The sequence below is a fragment of the Vanellus vanellus genome, assembly GCF_965231255.1.
Source record: "Vanellus vanellus genome assembly, chromosome: 3".
Lineage (NCBI taxonomy): Eukaryota > Metazoa > Chordata > Aves > Charadriiformes > Charadriidae > Vanellus > Vanellus vanellus.
In genome coordinates this window covers 24,446,445-24,465,398 of record NC_138907.1, presented here as the reverse complement: position 1 = coordinate 24,465,398, position 18,954 = coordinate 24,446,445, and the positions used below count along the sequence as shown (strand labels likewise).

Genomic DNA, 18,954 nt, shown 5'->3' with positions numbered 1-18,954 from the left:
TGAAAAATGTAAATGATCTCTAGCGGCCTTGGTATGGCTTAAGTGTGATGTTGGGCTCGGATGTGCGAGTGCAGCGTGCTTTCTCCAGCTGAGAGTGGTAAGGGGTAGCAAGTGCAGAGGATGCCCCGAGGGAATGCCCTGAGCCAGTGCGGTGCTAAAAGGTATGGGAGTGAAGTCCAGCCCCTGAGCAACAGAGTTGATATAGGAAATGATTGAAGGTGTTGGGACCACTGAGTGTAACGGGCTGGATCAAAAAACAATGAGCAAGAGAAGGGGTTCCGTAGTATGTTCCTTTCCTTTTCTTTCCTAGCATCTACCAAAGATAAAAAAAGCATCCTGATTATTCTATACCCTTTGATTCCACCTTTCACTTACTTTCTTTTTCAAGGCACAGTTTAACTTTTCTTTCTAAGGCTTCACATGAAAGTTTTAGATTTAAAACTGGAATCCCAATTAAAACTCACTGTTACAACCGTTCCTGGGGGTAGAGGTAAACTGCCCAGAATGCGATAACAACATGGGCGCTGAGTGATGATCTGCTCATAATCGACACATCCAAGCACACAAGAGTTCATTTCATCCTTGATATCACCCCAGGGATCCACACCAGTCACAGCTGGTGCAGAGAGGTATAAGACATACGGCCCCGTCGACTCCGTGATTCTTCAATTCACAGGTTAGCACCGCTGGGGAGCAGGAGAGATGCCCTCACATGCCACTCAAAGGTGTTAAATTGGCACACATCGTAGTTGCCCTGGTCCTTCTCCCAGAGGAGGACTGAGGTCCTTTGGGACATGTTATCCACCAAGATAGAACTTGCCACTGACATTTGAATAGTAAGCTAACGAACATAAGGGGAAAAAAAAAAGAATTAAAAAAAAAAAAAAAAAAGAGTAGAGAGACAAAGCAAAACCTGTGTCTAAACATTTATTTACACAGGATACCTTTAGGTCAGACTCTCCGTTGCCTTTTAAATGTGACACTAGAATGCGCTGGGAATTCTGTTTTTAAATAGTCCCGTCGCCCCTTACTCCAATAAATAGTTACACCTTGCAAGCAAATAGTGCTGCTAAGTCAAGCTGTTTAGCAAAGACATTCACTTCTGCAAAGAAACTCAGCCCCCCGTGGTGCAGGAGAGCACAGCAGTGTGCTGTGACCCAGCTCCGAGCCAAGGGGATGAAGAACCAAAGAACAGGGCAGAGGCCATTTTTTGCTATACCCCAGCAAAAGCATCCACCCAGTTCATTGGTTTTAACGTTTTGACTGGAGGTGGGAATACTTTTTTAAAGGCTATTTTATCCAGTGAGAGAAGAAAAAGGGTATCACATGACTCAGTGCCCTGGATGCTGTTTGTAGAGAAGCCTTAAGTCACAGCTGGACTCCTACAAATTATTTACTATTGCAGACCGATATTGAATACACAACTTGAGGCAGAATCACAGAGAGCGGGATTGTATGTACACAGAACTAAGCTTCACATTCAGTCACATCTCTTCCAACTGACTGCAAGCATCTCTACAGTAAATACCCAGGCTCAAACACCCCTTGGAAATTCATTAGCAAGCACAGCAAACAGCAGTCCTGAAAATAGCATCATTCCATTCAGTGCAATGAGACGTACCCCACTATATTGTAGGTTCAAAGAGGAAGGGCAATCCTCTACTAAACCTAGCTTCTCATGAACCTGAATCCAATCATGCATTCCCTTTATAACAGCCATCTCTTTCAGTGCTGCTCTACAAAATCTACATCATATCACCACCATCTTAAAGGTCGGCCGTGGTATTTCAATAAATAAAGAAACCGTGGTTTCCCTAAACCACTTGTATTCCTCTCGCTGCAGTCATTTTGGCTCTCTTCTATCGGTCTGGCTTAGCTCACTTTCATATGAATGTCAAATTTTGCATTTGCTGTGTGCTGTCATCTAGACTCCCGCTGTAAAACAGTTTGGTTTTCCCCCAGTTGGTGCACCAGATTAGCATCCCCCCTCTCTCCCCTCCAGAACAGAATGTAATTAAAGATCATGGGAAAATAACACACACATACACACACACACTCGTCATAAAGTTAGAGAATTTCAGGTTTGGTTCGGCTTTCCAATTTTATATGCTCCACTGCACTACTGTATATAAAGAGATATATAAATGGCTTTGGTCATTGGATATCTATTAACTCCTAGAGCATTAGATCCTGTGAGGCAGAGATGACAGCAAGATCCACAGCAGCTTATGAGCAATAGCCCATGCCCTGCAGAATCACACCCAACTCACCAAAAATGAAGCCTTTTGCCCAAACGGTTCTCTCTCTGCGTACTGCGCAATGGTTATGAAACATAAGCCAGAACTATCTCTATGTTCAAAGTGTACAGGAACATATTTCATGACCTAGGTGAAATTTTTCATCTGAGAAGCCTGCCAGGAGGATCACTTTGATAGCCTTGAAGCAGAAGAACCACTTGGGTCTGCAAAGGCCAGTACTGGAGGCGCACAGGCACAGCTGGTTTAAAGCAGAGGTTGTTTTGTACATCCCCACCTCAGCAGCAGCACCTCCACCTCAGGGTTTCTGGTGGTAGGACGGAAACAACTGAGACTTTACCATCTTTGGCTGTGGGGCTGAATGTCACCAGAAGAGAAATTAACTGCTGCTTAATTAAAAAAAAAAAATGCTTAAACTGCTTCTACAGTTGATAAAAATACCACCAAATTGCCATTTCTCACCACAAGAGTAAGCAGGAGGCAACTGATGACCTTCGGTGTCTCCTGACAGGTTCTAGAAAGCAAAAAAACCACCAGATAATCTTCCAGCCTGAAGGCAGGTGGCGGTGGGGAGGCAACTCAGGATCCACATCCCAAAGTCTACCAGGACTAAATCATGTCCCAGTTTGTCTCTTTTTTTTAAAAGGAGAGAGAAGGTAATAGAGGTCACTGAGAAAGAAGGTATTCGCGCCACATTGTTTGACACATGGTATCAGACAGACAGAATGAATGACTTCTCAACACGTACAGCATTGTCTGTGGTGGCTTTCTAGGAAATAAACCCAGATATTGTGATGCTTATTTAACTACAAAATTCCTCCTTCCCCCTCAGATAGGGAAGAAAGTAGATGTTCACCTTTACTGATGTTCTACTGTAATTATTTTTTATGGCAATTCTCCTCCATTAGTTAGAGGATCATAATAGAATAAATAGAAAAATGAGCTCAAGCCTGAGTATTCTGCATTGTAATCTAAATTAAACTAGTATTACAAATTTGTTTACATATCTCAGTTGAGCTATGCAGTTTCAAAAGTTACTTGCTGAACATAAACATGTCTCCTGATGCTACATTACCAACCATATGCAGTAAAATATATTCTAATGTAATACAATAAAACTGGAAACCCAATAAATGCTCCTATTTATTGAGAAATTGGACAAAAAATAGCTTATTGCCAGTTTCTAAAGACTGAAAATCAATGGATGATGAAAGGTTGTATTTTTTGTTACTATTAGACTGTTGACTCTAGCAATAAGTGAGATATGGATTACAACTGGGGGAGTAAAGAACTTGTGAGATATACAATTTGGAGCTTCTTGGGTTTTTTAGAAACTTAATTCCCAGTATTTGTGCAGCCGTGGCCATCTTGGCACCACTGTTAATGGGCCCCAAGAGCACAGCTCCTCCATTTTGTTGACAAAGCCAGCTTTAAGTATCTTCCCGTCTTTAAGAGCATTTCTAAATTAAGGGGGCTCTTAATCAGACTTGCATCTGGTAAGGATCAGGAGTAAAGGAGATCCAACTTTCACATACGTTTGCATCCTGCCAATAAAAAAAAAAAATAATCCTCAAACAACATAATGACACTCCAGCTATTGCAGTCCCACCTCTCATGTGCCTGGACTGAGTCGAACCAGCTGAGCTGCAGAGTGGGTTCCCCAGGTCTGCGTAGTCCTCACGTAACACCACAGCCCAACGCCAGACGGAAATTAGGCAAAATCGAACGTTTGGTTCGCAAAGACCTTTAGCTGTCACATGTTTCTGAGCCTGCTGTCCTTCCTCACATCTGTAAGGTTTTCAACATCTGGGCCTTGAGTGCAGACGTCCCATTTGAGCCTGCCATCTACACGTGGCTGAGTTTTACCCTAAAGATATGGGTGGAGAGAGGTCTGGAAAACACAGATTTTAAGCACCTGTTCTCCCAGTAGAATCTATGCATGGGAGTCAGTTTAAAACCTGAATTTCTATATTCATTAGACAAAAAAGCACACAACCAGGCAGAGGCTGGGAAGGCATTCTTGTCTCACAGTGCAAACGTGTTAAAATGGAATACTAAAAAGAAATATGCAGTGATAAAAAACACTGAGCTAAACATAAACACTGCATCCAGAGTCCTTAAATAGTGATCTATGCCAACGTCTTTCCAAGTGAACCAGTAGGTATGACCATTACATATAAACCCAAATATAGATGTTCTACCCCGAGTATATTTCTAAACTCTGGAACAGAGTTTGAAAGGATGCCAATTATAATAGGGAGTTAGGGCTGCTTTTAGGATTTATATTCTCGCTGTACATTTCATAATCATACAGCAGTTCAAATCTTGCTAGATGAGGGTAACGCAGTAGAAGCCTACACTGCCTTCAGATACGCAAACGTACTTTCCTGTAAAAGTGAACAGTGACCACTGGGCCTGGATGTGGCAGAGAACTAGTAAAGCCAGCCGACCTGTTTATGCAGTACCTGATTTCACAAGTGCACAGAGGTGTACAGTTATAAGCCTACAGGAAAAAAAAAAAAAAAAAAAAAAAAAAGTCGCAAGACCTTGAAGGAGCTGACAGTGTGCAGAAATGGCCATCCCGCTGCTGGGCCTAGTCCTGCACTTCCATAACATAAAACTTTTGCTTCAAACTGAGGACAACACAGAGATCACTAATTTTCATATCATGGTTTCCTTCTGTTTTCCCAGGTAGAAAGTTAGCTATTTCTGAAAAGGGGGCTGTCACCACATATGCGTAATCACATACCAAAAAAAAAAAAAAAAAAAAAAAAAAAATTCATGTTGTTCCTGTAAGCTTTTGCTTAAGTATACCATGGAAAATAACTTTGATGAAACAATTTGCCCAGAGCGCTACTTGTCTGGAAGATTTCTATAATTTAACTGCAGTTCTGTAAATAATTTGGTGATAGACAAGCCATCAGCATAATTTGGTGCTAGACCCATGCAACATTAAGGAAATGGCCAGCAGGCTAAAAATTAAATCTCAACTGGGTCCTAGTATGTAAAATGCACATTAAAAACCAGTCCAAATCTCTTCTTTTTTGGAATCTGCTTATTCAGTTTAAAGGAAGACATTGCATTTTGCTTCTGGAATTAACACAAAGAAATGGCATTCCTCAGTGGGGAAAGATCACCCGCATATGGTCAATCCTGCAGATCCCCAGAACGACGTACAGTATTTTTACACGATAACATCCCGAACTATTGCCACAGCACTATTATATAGCATAGAATTTTGTACTGCTGCTGAGCTACCAGTAACTTTCAACTAAGTCTCTCAGTTCTCCTGTGTTGTTACCCTGTAAAAGAGCAAAAGCTATTGCCCCGATTTTTAGTCAAGCCTTAACTGAGACTGCAAGATAAGAAGTACAAAATTGTATGCATGGTACATTGCACCTTTAATCATCTACCCACCTGAAATATTCAAGCAAGTAGTTAGACATCTAAATGTTCCAACTACAGGCTTAAAATAAATGACTTTTGTAGTACATGACTGTGTCCACATTATTCGAAAACTGGCGTTCACATCTCCTCTCAATCTAAGTATCACTTCAGCCACAGGCAGATCAGAAACTCAAAGTCAGTAGCAGAGCCAAGACCAGGCCAAAGATTCAGTATTTCAGCTGAAAAAAGGGGAGAACCAACGACTGCAGGATGCTTCCCATTCGTGCTTCACGTCTGGATGAAGATTTTTCCATCAGCAATGGCCACGATCATCATTGCCTTCCTGCATCATCAGATCATAAATCAAGATATGTTCTGGAAGCCTCCTATGCTTTTTACCAAACAAGAAGGAAATGGCAGGGGAAATAATATACAAAACAAGGCAACAAAGCCATCCCTCTCAGCTCTACTGAATAAAGGCCTGAAGAAGCAGACACGTTTATACTTCTTTTTCAATTAAAAAAAAAGAGAAGGAGGTGAAGTAGATGGGTTAAAAGCCAGCAAAAAGTAGTACAAAAAAAGCCCACCAGGTATTGTTGCAAGAACCTCTAGATAAGCATCTTAAATCAGGGTAAATTACACACCTCATGCTGGTGACTCGGTCATGGGAAATTATGAAGCTACGTGATGTCTCATTTGTTGTGCTGAAAACAAATGTAAATAAATTACTGAGAGAATCTCATTTACATTTAGAAATTCATCCCGATGCATGACATGACTGCTGATGTTTTTTTAAATGACACTTTGAGAAGAAGTGCCACTATTAAAAACAGATCATAGCCACCTTAGCGAGAGCCTGTGCATGTGTTCGTGCATGTGTGTGTGTATGTGCATGAGTGTGTAAAGGCAGATTTTCCAAAGAGATCTTTTGGATCATTGGGAAAAAGGCTTTCTTTTACTACTTCAGAACAAAAATGGTGGTGTCAGAAGACAAAACCATCGGTCTGTATTCTTCTGTGTATTTTTTCCCCCTTCAGAGTGGGAAACGGAAAGACAGCGTTATGGATTGGCTGCTGCCAGTACAACAGAAAGCGCAAATACTAAAATTGTAGGAACAGAAGATAGCGTGGCACGTCTCTCCATCATCAAGCGTAATAAAACTTCCCCTTAAACACACACACAAAAAGCCTTTCGCTAAGCTTTTATCTCCCCCCCTGCTCCAAGTCTCACATTTTAAGCTGTCACTGACACAATTGAGAAGGATATCCAGGAAGCCATAAGATGGAGAGCAAGTTGAACCGTGGTTAGCTAAGCAGCATACATTCAGGCAAATATCCAAATGCTTTAGGAGCTGTCATTCTCCAACCCGCGTGGGAAGGCTGAGAAGAGACGGACTTGTTCGTATCATGATTGCTCTTATTATTACAGCAGTGAAAACACTGCATACTAATGGATGTGTTTTCAGAAAGACGACTGTTAGATGGCTTTTTAGACTCTCTGCCTGGCTGTCTGGGCTTCGGTAGCCATTACCTCCTATCCCTTTCTTTGCTTCCCAAACATAACTCTTAAAAAAAAAAAAAAAAAAAAAAGTTTGTCACACGAGGGTGAAATAAAACATATTTCCAAAAGGGGCCACGACAGTGTTCTACAACCCCACATACGGCAGCATATTTACATAAGCCTGCATAGGTCAGAGAGTTTATTTGTTAAGGGACAAATAAGCAGGCCATGAAATAATTATTTTTCATTGTGCCCTGCCAAACCTATCCAGCCAAAGGCTAAATTGAGCTGCTATTGTGATTATTTGAACTGTGGAGCCAAAAGTCTTCACTGCAAAGCATCCCAGCTGTCCTAAATTTTATTCTGATGGCTAGTTTTCACGCTAGCTTGAAACTTGCCAAAAATGCTCCACAAAATAGGCAGGCGGAAGGCTTGCTTTATCCAGACCTACATCAATTACTGATTTAGAGCTGTTCTGAGAACTTGATTATTAACAAATCACTTCCCGAAATTGTTATGACAAGATTCACATATGCAAATGGCAAGCTGCTCCTATGTACACAGCTAGTGAAAGAAATTAATACAAAGGTGCCCAGATTTATTTATGGTTATTTCTTATTGTGTTTTACCGCAAATTAGCCACTAAAATATTAAAAGAAACGGGAGAGGTTCAGCCGCAGCACCGCAGCTTTGACATACAGCGACATGGGAACACCCAGGCCATAACTGCTCAACACGTTTCTGCCTTCGCCCACCTCCCCGCGGGAAAGGATCTACCAGTACATTCTGGCATCAGAGAGAGCAAAACCACCACGGTGCTTCCCAAGCTGCAAATTTGGTCAGCACACCAAGGAGCGGGTAGGATTATCCCGAGAACAGCTCAGCTCACAGCCTTGGGAGGATATTTCATACTTTAAACAAGGTTGACGGTGGAGGAGGGGGAACAGCAAATATATATATATATTTGTTTTTTAAAACTCATGCTTGAAAGCTTAAATTAATCCCTAATAATGAAAGATTAGGATGAGAACATGTAGAGAGACGACTATCCCGTGTCTGCCCATTGTGAGGCTCTTACAACTTTCCTGGAGGCGCCTGGGGTTGGTCATTGCCAGAGACAGAACAGGAGGCTGGAAGGATCTCAGGAGCCATTCATTTCGTACTTTCTACATTTCCGTTTAAATAACTAAGGCACGAACGAAAGACAATGAGGCTAATTGTTTTGAAGGCAGCAGACTTATAAATAAATGAAATGCCCATCATTTGGTATCAGGCTGTACGTACCGCAACCCCGAGGAGACAAGTGCACCTCGCTGCAGCTGCCCTCCTTCTCCTCCACGCCTCCCACTATTTTTTATCCTGTTTGTAATTTCACTGTAATATCCTCAGGGCAGCAACCACTCCACATTTACACATGAATTAGAACAACACCTCGCACAATGGCATACCAGTCCTGATTGGACCTGGACTGCTCCTGGGAATGCTGCTGGGAATGCTACTATAAAAAGAGCTCATAAATGTATAGGGTACAGCACAGCAACACACACACACACACCTTTTATCACAGTTAACATCACCCGAGTGTTAACTCATTGTTTTCCCAATAAAACTGCGTATGGTTTAATTTATTTCTAAGCTCCAAGATGGCTGCAGGATGTGCAGCTAAGACCCAGCACAGCTTCACCAGCATACTCTGCGAAGTTAGGTCCTCATGTCTGTATTTGCTATTTAATAAAATGACAGAAATGTTACAGAGTCTCATTATAGATGCCAAGGCATAAGGTTGAATCTTGCTTAGGATTTGCGTGGAAGTTGATCCAACGATGAGCTGGGAACATGCAGGATGAGGAACCAAAGGAACTCACGTGAGTTTCAGCCACATCATCCCTGCGAGTCCGTTAAAGGCTTACTGCGTCTTAACCTGATTAGCCCAAATTCCCTTCTGATTGCCTTCCTTCCCTTGGGAGAGGCTTTTGACCTTTGACCTAATATTTTAATATATTCCAGAACTTGAAATTTTGCATATAATAAACTAGTTATTTTCTGGTACTTCGGATATAAACAACTCCAATACATAATTTACTGATATTCAGTCATTTTATATATAACTGAAAATATAATAAATAAAAATATTTGAAAATCTTTATCAACGTGTTTCCATTTTTCCTAGCAATTCCCACGCATGGGTTATTTTGTAGGACTCTTGTCTCCTGAAGGACTATGAATGGCTAATGTGGTTCACAAAGAGCAAAAGGAACAGGAAGGGACTGTGTGCAGGTAAGGTGGAAGATCAATAAATTACTGGAATATATGCATAAGTTCAGGCACCTGAGCCCCCTTTAAGGTCGTGTTCCACATTAGAGTCACTCATGTCAATTTTTAATATCTAGAAAAAATGGAAGAAATAGCCAAAATGTAAGATAGATAAAAAATCTTAATTAGAATAGAATGGCCACTTTGCCAGGCCTGTATTCTACATTTCTATGGCATGAGAAGTTCACTTTAAAAACCTACCATACCAACTACAGCTCTTAGCAGTCATATTAATCTGTCTCTCTCTGAAAAACTGTAGAAACGACTTTTTGTTGACTACCAGTTGATGGACATCTTATTTATGAGACTAAAAACTCCACACAATCAAATTCCGTGGAAAGTCCGAGATCATAATTTCTTTTCCTCTGGCTGCTGATGGGCCGGCAGCATTACAGGGCCTCCGTGTGCTTTCCCACAAAACCTTACACTCGGTGCGAGCTCTGTCCATGCCATAAACATGGAGAGTTTCTGTCTCACAGAAACGCGACCCTCCTTGTTGGACATTCTCAGTCTGAGCACTTCAGCTTCTCTGTGAACTTCCTGCAGCTCATGACTTAACTCTCGTTTCTTTTGCTCAGTGCACCCACAGCTCTAACTAAAGCAAACTCTACCCAGCGTCGCACTTCTGCTCCAGAGGAAAGATCGTTCAGGAATGATCTTCTTACTTCTATAAAGACAGCAAGAGACCGTGGTCTATATGGAATAGGCTACTGACACCCCTGCACACACTCAGTCGTAGTCAGATATGTGACAAAGTCCAATGAAATCCTATTAGGGAATAATACAAATGACAGAGCTTAAAGAATACAGTTAGCTCCTAATTAAACAGCCCATAAATCTGTTTAGGACTTGCAGAATTTATCACTAGAACAGGAATCTCAAGACCTTTCACAGAGTCTTATTTTAACAGACCTGTTGTCCACCGAACCAACAACTCTGTTGCTTACAGACGAGATGTTTCACCAACTTACGTACTATTAAAAGATGATTATGCACTGAGCTTTCCTGAAATTGTATAACATTTGCATGGTATAACACATACTCTTACTCGCTCGCTGCAGTCTGATTCAAAGTGCTATAAATATGTTTGCCCTTTCTGCTAAGCCCGCCTAAGGGATTAGCAACCCCCCAAAAGTTCAGTTGAATATTAACTGCATTAACTTTGCAGACTGTAACATACTGTTACACTCAAACAGCCTACGGTGCAGTATGGATGACTTGCTTAATAAAAAATGTTTTCATGCAAAGCCCTATTGCTAGAAAAAAAGAATCTGCTCTGTCAAAGGGAGTGACCTCTTCCATTTAACTTGATAAAGCAAACAAATACAAGGGAGATCTTCACAGGGATGTCCAGAGAAACGCTTATCATTTTGTCTGTCAAACCAGATGGACTTCCCTTGGCAACACAGCACCAGCTCCACTCTATGTTAGAAATTAAGTCAATTCACCATGAAAGAAAACCCTGTGAAATACAGTAGCAAAGTGTCATCTACTGCAGTAGTGTAAAGTTAAAAACTAGAAAAGAAGTATGACTGTTTGCTTACTTACTTTCTTAAGTAAAAGTCCTTTGTGTGCCAACTCCCATAAAAACCACATGTGCCGAAAGGCTTTCCAGCGCAAAGTTATATAGCAGTGGAGACAAATAGAAGGAACAGGAAATATTTAAAAGTTGGAAGAGGGAGACTTGGTAGGAGTGTAAGAGGGAGTTGACTTGATAACTAATGCTAAAAGTCAAGGAAGAGCAGGTTCTTAAACCTCCTAAGTAAAAAGCTCCTAGGCAGAGGCAGAGGGTAACTGGCAGTATCTGATCAAAAGGTGAAGAAAAGGAAGGAGAAAGAGGAAAATGAGAATGGCTGGGACAAGTTTCTGAAGGTTACAAGGTATAAAGTGAGACCAGTAAAGTTGCTTGAAGTATCCAGTAGGTTGTTAAAATACTTCTAGAGATTAAAAAAAACACTCCTTCATTTATGATTGCAGTAATACAAAAAATGTAGAACATGTCTATTATCTGTTGAAAACAGAAATTGCATAATATATTTTCTTTGCTTTTATAAAAAGAAAGAGATGAAACAAACCTTCTCTATGTTGCTGTGGGAACATGCAACAACTCTCAAAAAAAAGCCTGATACCAAATGCCGCAATGAAACCTTTCTCATTTGGTCTTCAAGGACCCTGTATGTACCAATTTGTAAAAAAAACACACTCTCCCATGCGAAGAGTCTTGGGTCTAATCAGAAACCAAATCAAAACTTTAAGAATTAGAAACCACATTTCTCCATAATGCTTACTTGCTTCTGCCATTCACCATCCCCATTCTGGTGTCTAGAAATTGAGACTGACAATAGATATTGGTAATTACGCAAGAACTTAAACTGCAGAGAGCCTCAGACCATGGCATTAAGCTGGAATTAAAGCTTTATAGGAAAAGAGAAATGTTTCACTCCCTGCAGTCACCTCCCTCCCTTACACACACGCGCTGCACACCTGCTACCCACCGGCCAGATGGGACTGAATTCTCCTGAATCAGGTCTTGGATTTTTAAGCTCAGCTTGAGTTCAATTGGATTTCAATACATCAAAATATATTATCATTTCACATTTAAAAAAATTACATCGGTGTCCGGGAACTCCTAGTTTCAGTGTTGTTTGCACAATTAGATATGTCTTAAAGTGGCATTATTGCCCAAAATGTACTAATACAAATAAATAAAATGCAGCTTTGTAACAATATTTAATTTAATTACATATGCTCACTTAATGCATTAAAAAAGAGAAACAATCTGATTTTACATCATCAGCATGTGAAGCGAGATTGGGAATTTAGCTAATCCGTAGTGACCAGCACTGTTTTTTTTTTTTAAAGTTCATAAAGGCAATTTAGCCGCCCAAACTCACTTAAACATTGTAGGAAGTGGCCCTTAATGCACAGGTATCATAAAATATTAACACATGTTAAGAAAAAAACCTGGGAAGCATTACATTCCTAGAGAATTTGCTAAGCTTGCATAATGTAACATTTCTCATCAATAAAGTTTCTCCAGTTAGGAGAGCTCTAGCCTGCTCTTCAGAAGGAGGTGTCTCTCTCTCTCCACCGAGTCCCTGTTTCCTGCGCTTCAGTGGGCTGCTCGCAACTGGAAAAGTCACGTTTTCAACTGGGACTGGCCTCCGAGCTAGTCTTTCTCTACCTTTTCCATCGGTCCTGAAAGCAGTTTGAGACTTGCAGGGGGTTAACAAGTTGTCGGCCAGCAGCAAGACGTTCTCCGCAGGGACTGCGGGCATCTGGAAGCTGCTGCCGGTGGTGTTCCGCCAGAGCCGCGTCTGGCAAGCGCCGAGGCGCAGAAATGCGAGTCCTGCTTGCTTGGCCAGCCTTGGACTGACCTTTAGTCGTAACAGGGAACAGGAGTTTTGTTAGTGAACACAGAGTTCTGGTCTACACATTTTTTAAATTGATTATTTTATTGATGTAAAGTGCCCAGGTGCCCTCATGACAGTCACTAACATAGATTTTGAAAATAAAATTAATTAAGGGCCAGTCTGGACCACCTTTACTGTCATCATGTAGTACCCTTTTCTACAAGTAACAATGCTATCAACCAGCGAGCACAAGTGTAGTGTTTGTAGAGTATTTCATTATATCTCAAAACACTTGACTATGGAGGTCAAGATCACTGTCACCTACCTACGCGCGCGCTCATGCACACACACACACACACACACACACTCTCTCACTCTTCTCTCCTACCTTCCAAAAGGGAAACTGAAGCACAGAAAACTTAACCGACAAAAGTCCGTGCTGGAGTGCCAGCTGTGCCGCACCGGGCTCCGTCCCTCCAGACCGCGGCAAGAGCGTGGCGCGGCACGAGCCCGAGCGGCAGCGGGAGCGGAGCAGCCTGGCACGCAGGCTAATCTGAATTACACTCATCCAGCCCTTGAAATGGCTCCTCATTAGCTGTGGGTTAATGGAGTCCCAATGAGTAGTGTTATTTTCATCCCCTGCCTACTGAACGCAAAATTCATTTGCAAATATCCTGTAAAATACTGCAAAGCAAGCCAAAGAGATATGACAACATAAGAGGCATACTATTTATGGAATGCACTTACCGTCATTTAGAAAAGGAAGCTGACATGAGCAACAGCCTAAATTTAGCAACACATTTAGTTTTTATTCACTAGTCACAATGACAACATTTTAGAAGGCTACCGCACACCTTGTGCGCCGAAAGACTCCACTGAAATCAAGACAGACTTTGATCTGAAAGGAATTCGGGATCAGCTCCTTAATGAATACAACACTGAGTTAAATTAAGGCAATCACCATCTTGACTTTCTATTCCAAGTAGATATAAAATTACATTGATTGCAGGAAATGGTGGCATTCAAACAATATTGCAATGGCCAAAGCCTGAAAGCTAAATTCATTGTCGAGCTAAACTAGGCTTTCAGAAGGTACCATTTGATTTGAGGGAAAAAAGCATCTACAAACCACATATTTTCAATTAATAGTTTAAAAGGCACAGAGTAAGAAAGGAAAAACACTGGTCAATATGCCACACGCCACTCAAACAAGCAGAGTCTCTGCATGTAGATATAGGTACTGTGTGTATATATATATACACACACGGGTGGACACATGCATGTGGTTTTTGGCTTTGTTTTATTTTTTTAAGGCAGGCTGTACTACAAAGGCCAAATTTGAGATCCAGAAAGATGCAACGTATTTCAAAACAGCCTGAGAATGCTCTTTTATCCATGCTATCTTTAATTCAGAAGTAATTTCAAATCAACAGTGGGCTGAGTTAAACCCAGTTCTCTTGAAAACTCAGAAAGAGAATTAATTCGAACCCTTACCTTTGGCACCTTAAAGACTTTTGGCCATGACTTACCTGTATAAATAGAAAGAACTAATTTACTACAGAAATGCCCATGGGCAAACATGTTCTGGCTAATGAAGTGTTCAGCTTTTGCATGATTAACCAGCTGGTGGGGGTGGCGTAAAAATCACGGGGCATAAAATAATAAGAAAAATTGATTAGCAGCTCTCTTTTAAAGCACTCTATGAAAATTTTCCTTATTTTTGCTTAGCAGTTCGGAAAGTGACTGTACAGAAAGATAAACTCGAATGACTTACCAAGGAGCCAGGCAGAGACTGCACCAGGCACTCACTCCTCCAAGACCTGCATTGCAGAGAGGTTCAAGTGAAAAGCGAGATACCAACCAGCGCCATGGCTGGATTACTTATACAACAGGTCCTGCCACTAGTCATAAAGGCTATTTTCTACTATATTGCGAAAGTCATTATATAAAGTTAAAAACTATGACTATGCTTTGAGTCAGTTCGGTTTCTTCCCCCGTGCTCCACTCTTGCGCACCTCAGCTACAGCTACTCCTGTGAGCCAATTTAAGAGGTGCCTCCGTCCGAGCCAAGGGATTGGTGCGCTACTCAGAAATAATGCACGTATTTAGGTGATGCTACATTTTGCACACATGAGGGACAAAAATCCCTTTGCCCTTCCCACCCTGTGTGAGGGGTTTCTTACAAGCTCACGTGCTCTGCTCTCAAACTAGGACCCAATTAGCGTACAAACACTTGGCAGACAGGTCGCAAAAATACATTTATCATTAACTGGCCCCTAAACCAAGGCAGGTTATCCTGCAGCAGTTTCATTTCATACACATTTGCTCTAGGTCCCTTCAGTTGGGGTACAACTGGCACCTAACAGTTTCTTTAAGAAGGAAAACCACATATTTTTTGGCACAGGATTACTTCAGAAATATCAAACAGCCGCTTATATAAAGCATATGCACCACTAACAAGAAACTGCAAAAATTTAAGCTACAGATAATTTGCAATAGGCCATAGTAATAATCACAGTCCTCTTTACCTTCATTATTTCTGTGGAAAATGCATGCTTTACACCTATTTATGGAATTTTAAAAAAATGGTTTATAGCTATGTGCTACGGGAGAAGTGGACAAAGGATCTGATTCTCAGGGATTTGCAGTGTGTTCCAGCTCTAGGGATGCAGCTGTAATTCTGATGCCGGGATTTCATGGAATGGGAACCTACATTCACTGCCTTTGGCAAGATACAAGCAGTCACCTTACATCCATGGCTGATTTCTAACCGCAACCAGATATTCCCTCCCAGAGCCTCCCCTCTCATGGTATATGATGGTATACGCTATACATTCGTATGCTCAGCTACCTGGAGATGAATTCAGTTCTTAAATCACGCTGGTGTACCCTGCATGCTGTGGCTGAAACTATTCAGTCATACCATGGGATCCTTCCTGAGGAGTAACAATTTTACCTGAAGTGAGTGTTACTGTGAGAAGAACCAAAGCAGAATTCTGAAGCCCTTTCTCCTTCTATCCACGACTCCTCCATTTATCTTAATTACCACTTTCTGAGGAAGACAATATCCCTTTAAATGCACCAAAAGAGAGCTATTTCCACGCGGTTTCCCTATAGGAGCCAGGCAGACTATCCTGAGAACGGATGGCTTCATGAATACACCATGCACTCCACTTCACCCAAAGATTCACACCAAAGAACCGCTCAGGCTTATGCGGGTTAGATAACTCTACAAATACTTCATAGAGGTCTTCCTTTCTTATCACGTACATCTAAGAAAGCTTGTCACTAACTTCACAGTCAGTCGAGACTTCTGACATCAAAGAGGTTTTTGGATGTTTTGGAGGTGTTGCCAGATAGGTGGATCTTTCTACACTTGCATAGTTCTTGCTTTTGAGCCTCCTGTAACCTTTTGGAAATGTTTCTACAGATTAGCGCTCAGGAAAGTAGGCATAGAGCTGACACAAGCAAACAAAAATAGAGGAAAACTGAAAGCACTGGCACGAACCAACACTTCCCTCAGTACCTCAGCTGGGAAAGTGCTATCTTCAGACAGAATTCACAATAAAATAGAAGTTTCTAGTTAAGCAAGAAGTGGTATTAAATTCCACTTGAGTCTAATTTCTGTGGTCGTATTTGAATCATGAGCAATTTCTAAAATGTCAGATATTTCTAACTCTGATCAACTGGGACCCTGACAACACGAGCTTGTAAACCGTGTTTGAAGCTATTTTCAAAGATGGTAACAGGCTAATGTGGTTACAACATAATTTATTAATTGCAGCCATACTTGCTAAGAAATTATGCTGTGGACTATCTAAGTAACATCATATTTTTGGCTAGCCTATTTGTTTAGAAAGTAATTTTTTTAAAAAAAAAAAAGCCTGTTCGCCATAGAAAGCGAATGCTTGTTTAAATCATATTGCCTTAAAGGAATTCAGATATACAGCTATGGGGCACAGCTGTTTTACAGATGAAAAAACTAATTTTTCAGACCTGTACGTTGTACTCCAAAATCTTAATTTAATGATCTGCTTGTTTACTTACAAGCAATTGCTTTGGAAGAGCCCCCCAGCGAGTATACGCTGTGTGCTCTGCAGAGGGGTCAAGCACAAGACAGACTGTGGACTACAGGTTTGACTTCAAAGAACATACATACACAAAGGTATTTAGGTGCCTAATTCCACTCTCAGTGAAATTGATAGAGAGTAAACACCTCTGAGGACGCGATCTTTGACATTAACACAGATTCCTCAGCTGGATCCAGGTCCCTGCTTTTTTGGAAAACAAAACAGCAGAAAATAAAAACCATTTTGCTCCGTGGCCTCCTTATCCTCTCCTATATTGGAGTTTCTTTAAGGTTGACCATGGTTACCAGTAGAGGACACAATAGCCAAACAGGCTGGTCTAATTAACTGGAGTTTTTCATACTAATTAGTAACAACAAGAGCATAAAGCAATCAATAGGACACCTTATGCCACTACTGCTTAAGTCTGCTTTGAGTACCTCTGGTTCAGCCGTACCCTTGAAGCATATTTGGAGGGTTCTTCCTGGCACCCTCCCATGCAGCGTCAACTTTTACTGAAGATAATCTCTCCTATTACACTAGAAATTGATAAGCAACATTTTTAACCTACGTGATGCAGCTAAAAATCAGGTGTAAAGAGCATAACAAGGAGCCAAAAGATTATTTTTTTATATAAAGTATTTTGATTACCTGTAACATGGTTATATACTTGACTAGTGAGTAACATAGTCTGATGTTCACCCTGTTGCAAAGCAGCTGCATACAGACTTGTGTAACACATGTCCCACTCGAGCTCAAGGGGAACCATGCTCTGCTGCTTCACTGGATGTTCAGCAACTTACTTTTAACTTCGCATAAAAAAACCCTCCAGGGTTTACTCCAAAGCCATTTTAAACTCTTTCTGAATAACTTCTGAAGGACAGCTGGTAAGAAAGTAATATGTTTAAAGAAGAGACAAATACAGAAAACCTGTAAACCATCTTCTCCAATACAGAGATCAAACTGCTAAAATTAGTTCCTGGAATTTCTCCTTTGGGTGCCAGTTTGAGTCTTGTTCCAAGTGACCACTGACCAACAATCCTGACTTTGAAATAATCCACAACTAGTCAGTAAGACCTATTTGCCAATTAGGCGTATGCCACCCCCTCTCAAAACATCACATATTTGTAACCTTATTTTTAAAATGCGCTTTTGTTCCAGTGTCCTGAAACTAACTGTACAAACACAAAGAACTCAGATGCCCTCTCAACCCCCACTGGAAGTGACAAGTGAGTCCTTCTAAAATTGCAGACACACGCTGTCAAGTGCAGGTGTTTGTAAACAAGTTTGGAAATGTTTCTAATTATAAACTATAAGAGTTAAAATTAGAAGTCCAATCCGCTAGCTTTAAAAAAAGAACTTCCAAAAGGGTTCATCTAAATGAGAGCAACCAGTGATGTTTAATTTAGTCGCAACAGCAGAATTTCTGTGCAGAGCAGCATACCACTCTTCAAACTTTCTTTCCACTATGAGTTACAGTACATTTCATCAAAAAAAAAAAAAGCATTTGATAAAAGTTTTAATTTGCTGTCATACTATTATACCTTATACTTGAACGTGCAATCTAAAAATACCCTATTCACAGGTCTCCTGCATTTCCTATAATTAAAAAGAAGAAAAAAAAAGAAAAGTTCCCAAAACTTCTGAATCTATCTTGGCTGCCAACATCGAAGTTCAGCTTTTACAGGGAATTTCCCATGCTGACCTTCTGAGAACTCAAACCAAACTCTGCTTGAAGGAGCCTTACTCTTCAGGGTGAAGTTCTCCCTGATAACTTCACCTACTGCAAAGCTTGGCTTGCCCTGCTCCGGCACAAACTGCCGAGGGATGAAACTGGGGAGGGGAAAAGTCATCCCAGAGCTCTGGCTGGTGCAGATCTTGAGATGCTGTCACTGAACCGGTTGAGTCTCAGTCTTGCCTTCACCACTCTGATGTGGAGGTCAGAAATATAGCTTAAAGAACCCACATACTTTGACTGACACCTCAGACAGAGGTCAGACAGAGGCCAATCCTGCAGGCCTTGTCCACCCCAAACTGAATTTATAATGCACTATGATGAGATAGTGCAGGCAAAACAAT

The 18,954-nt window shown here is 41.1% G+C and overlaps 1 protein-coding gene across 1 annotated transcript in view; it reads right to left on the bottom strand.

Moving 5' to 3' along the window:
• Positions 1-18,954, bottom strand: part of ESRRG (estrogen related receptor gamma) — a 373,003-nt gene that overhangs the window by 334,766 nt on the left and 19,283 nt on the right. The window contains exon 2 of the mRNA XM_082480161.1: positions 14,583-14,628. The gene's annotated coding sequence lies outside the window, so the exon portion shown is untranslated. The remainder of the gene's footprint in view (positions 1-14,582; positions 14,629-18,954) is intronic.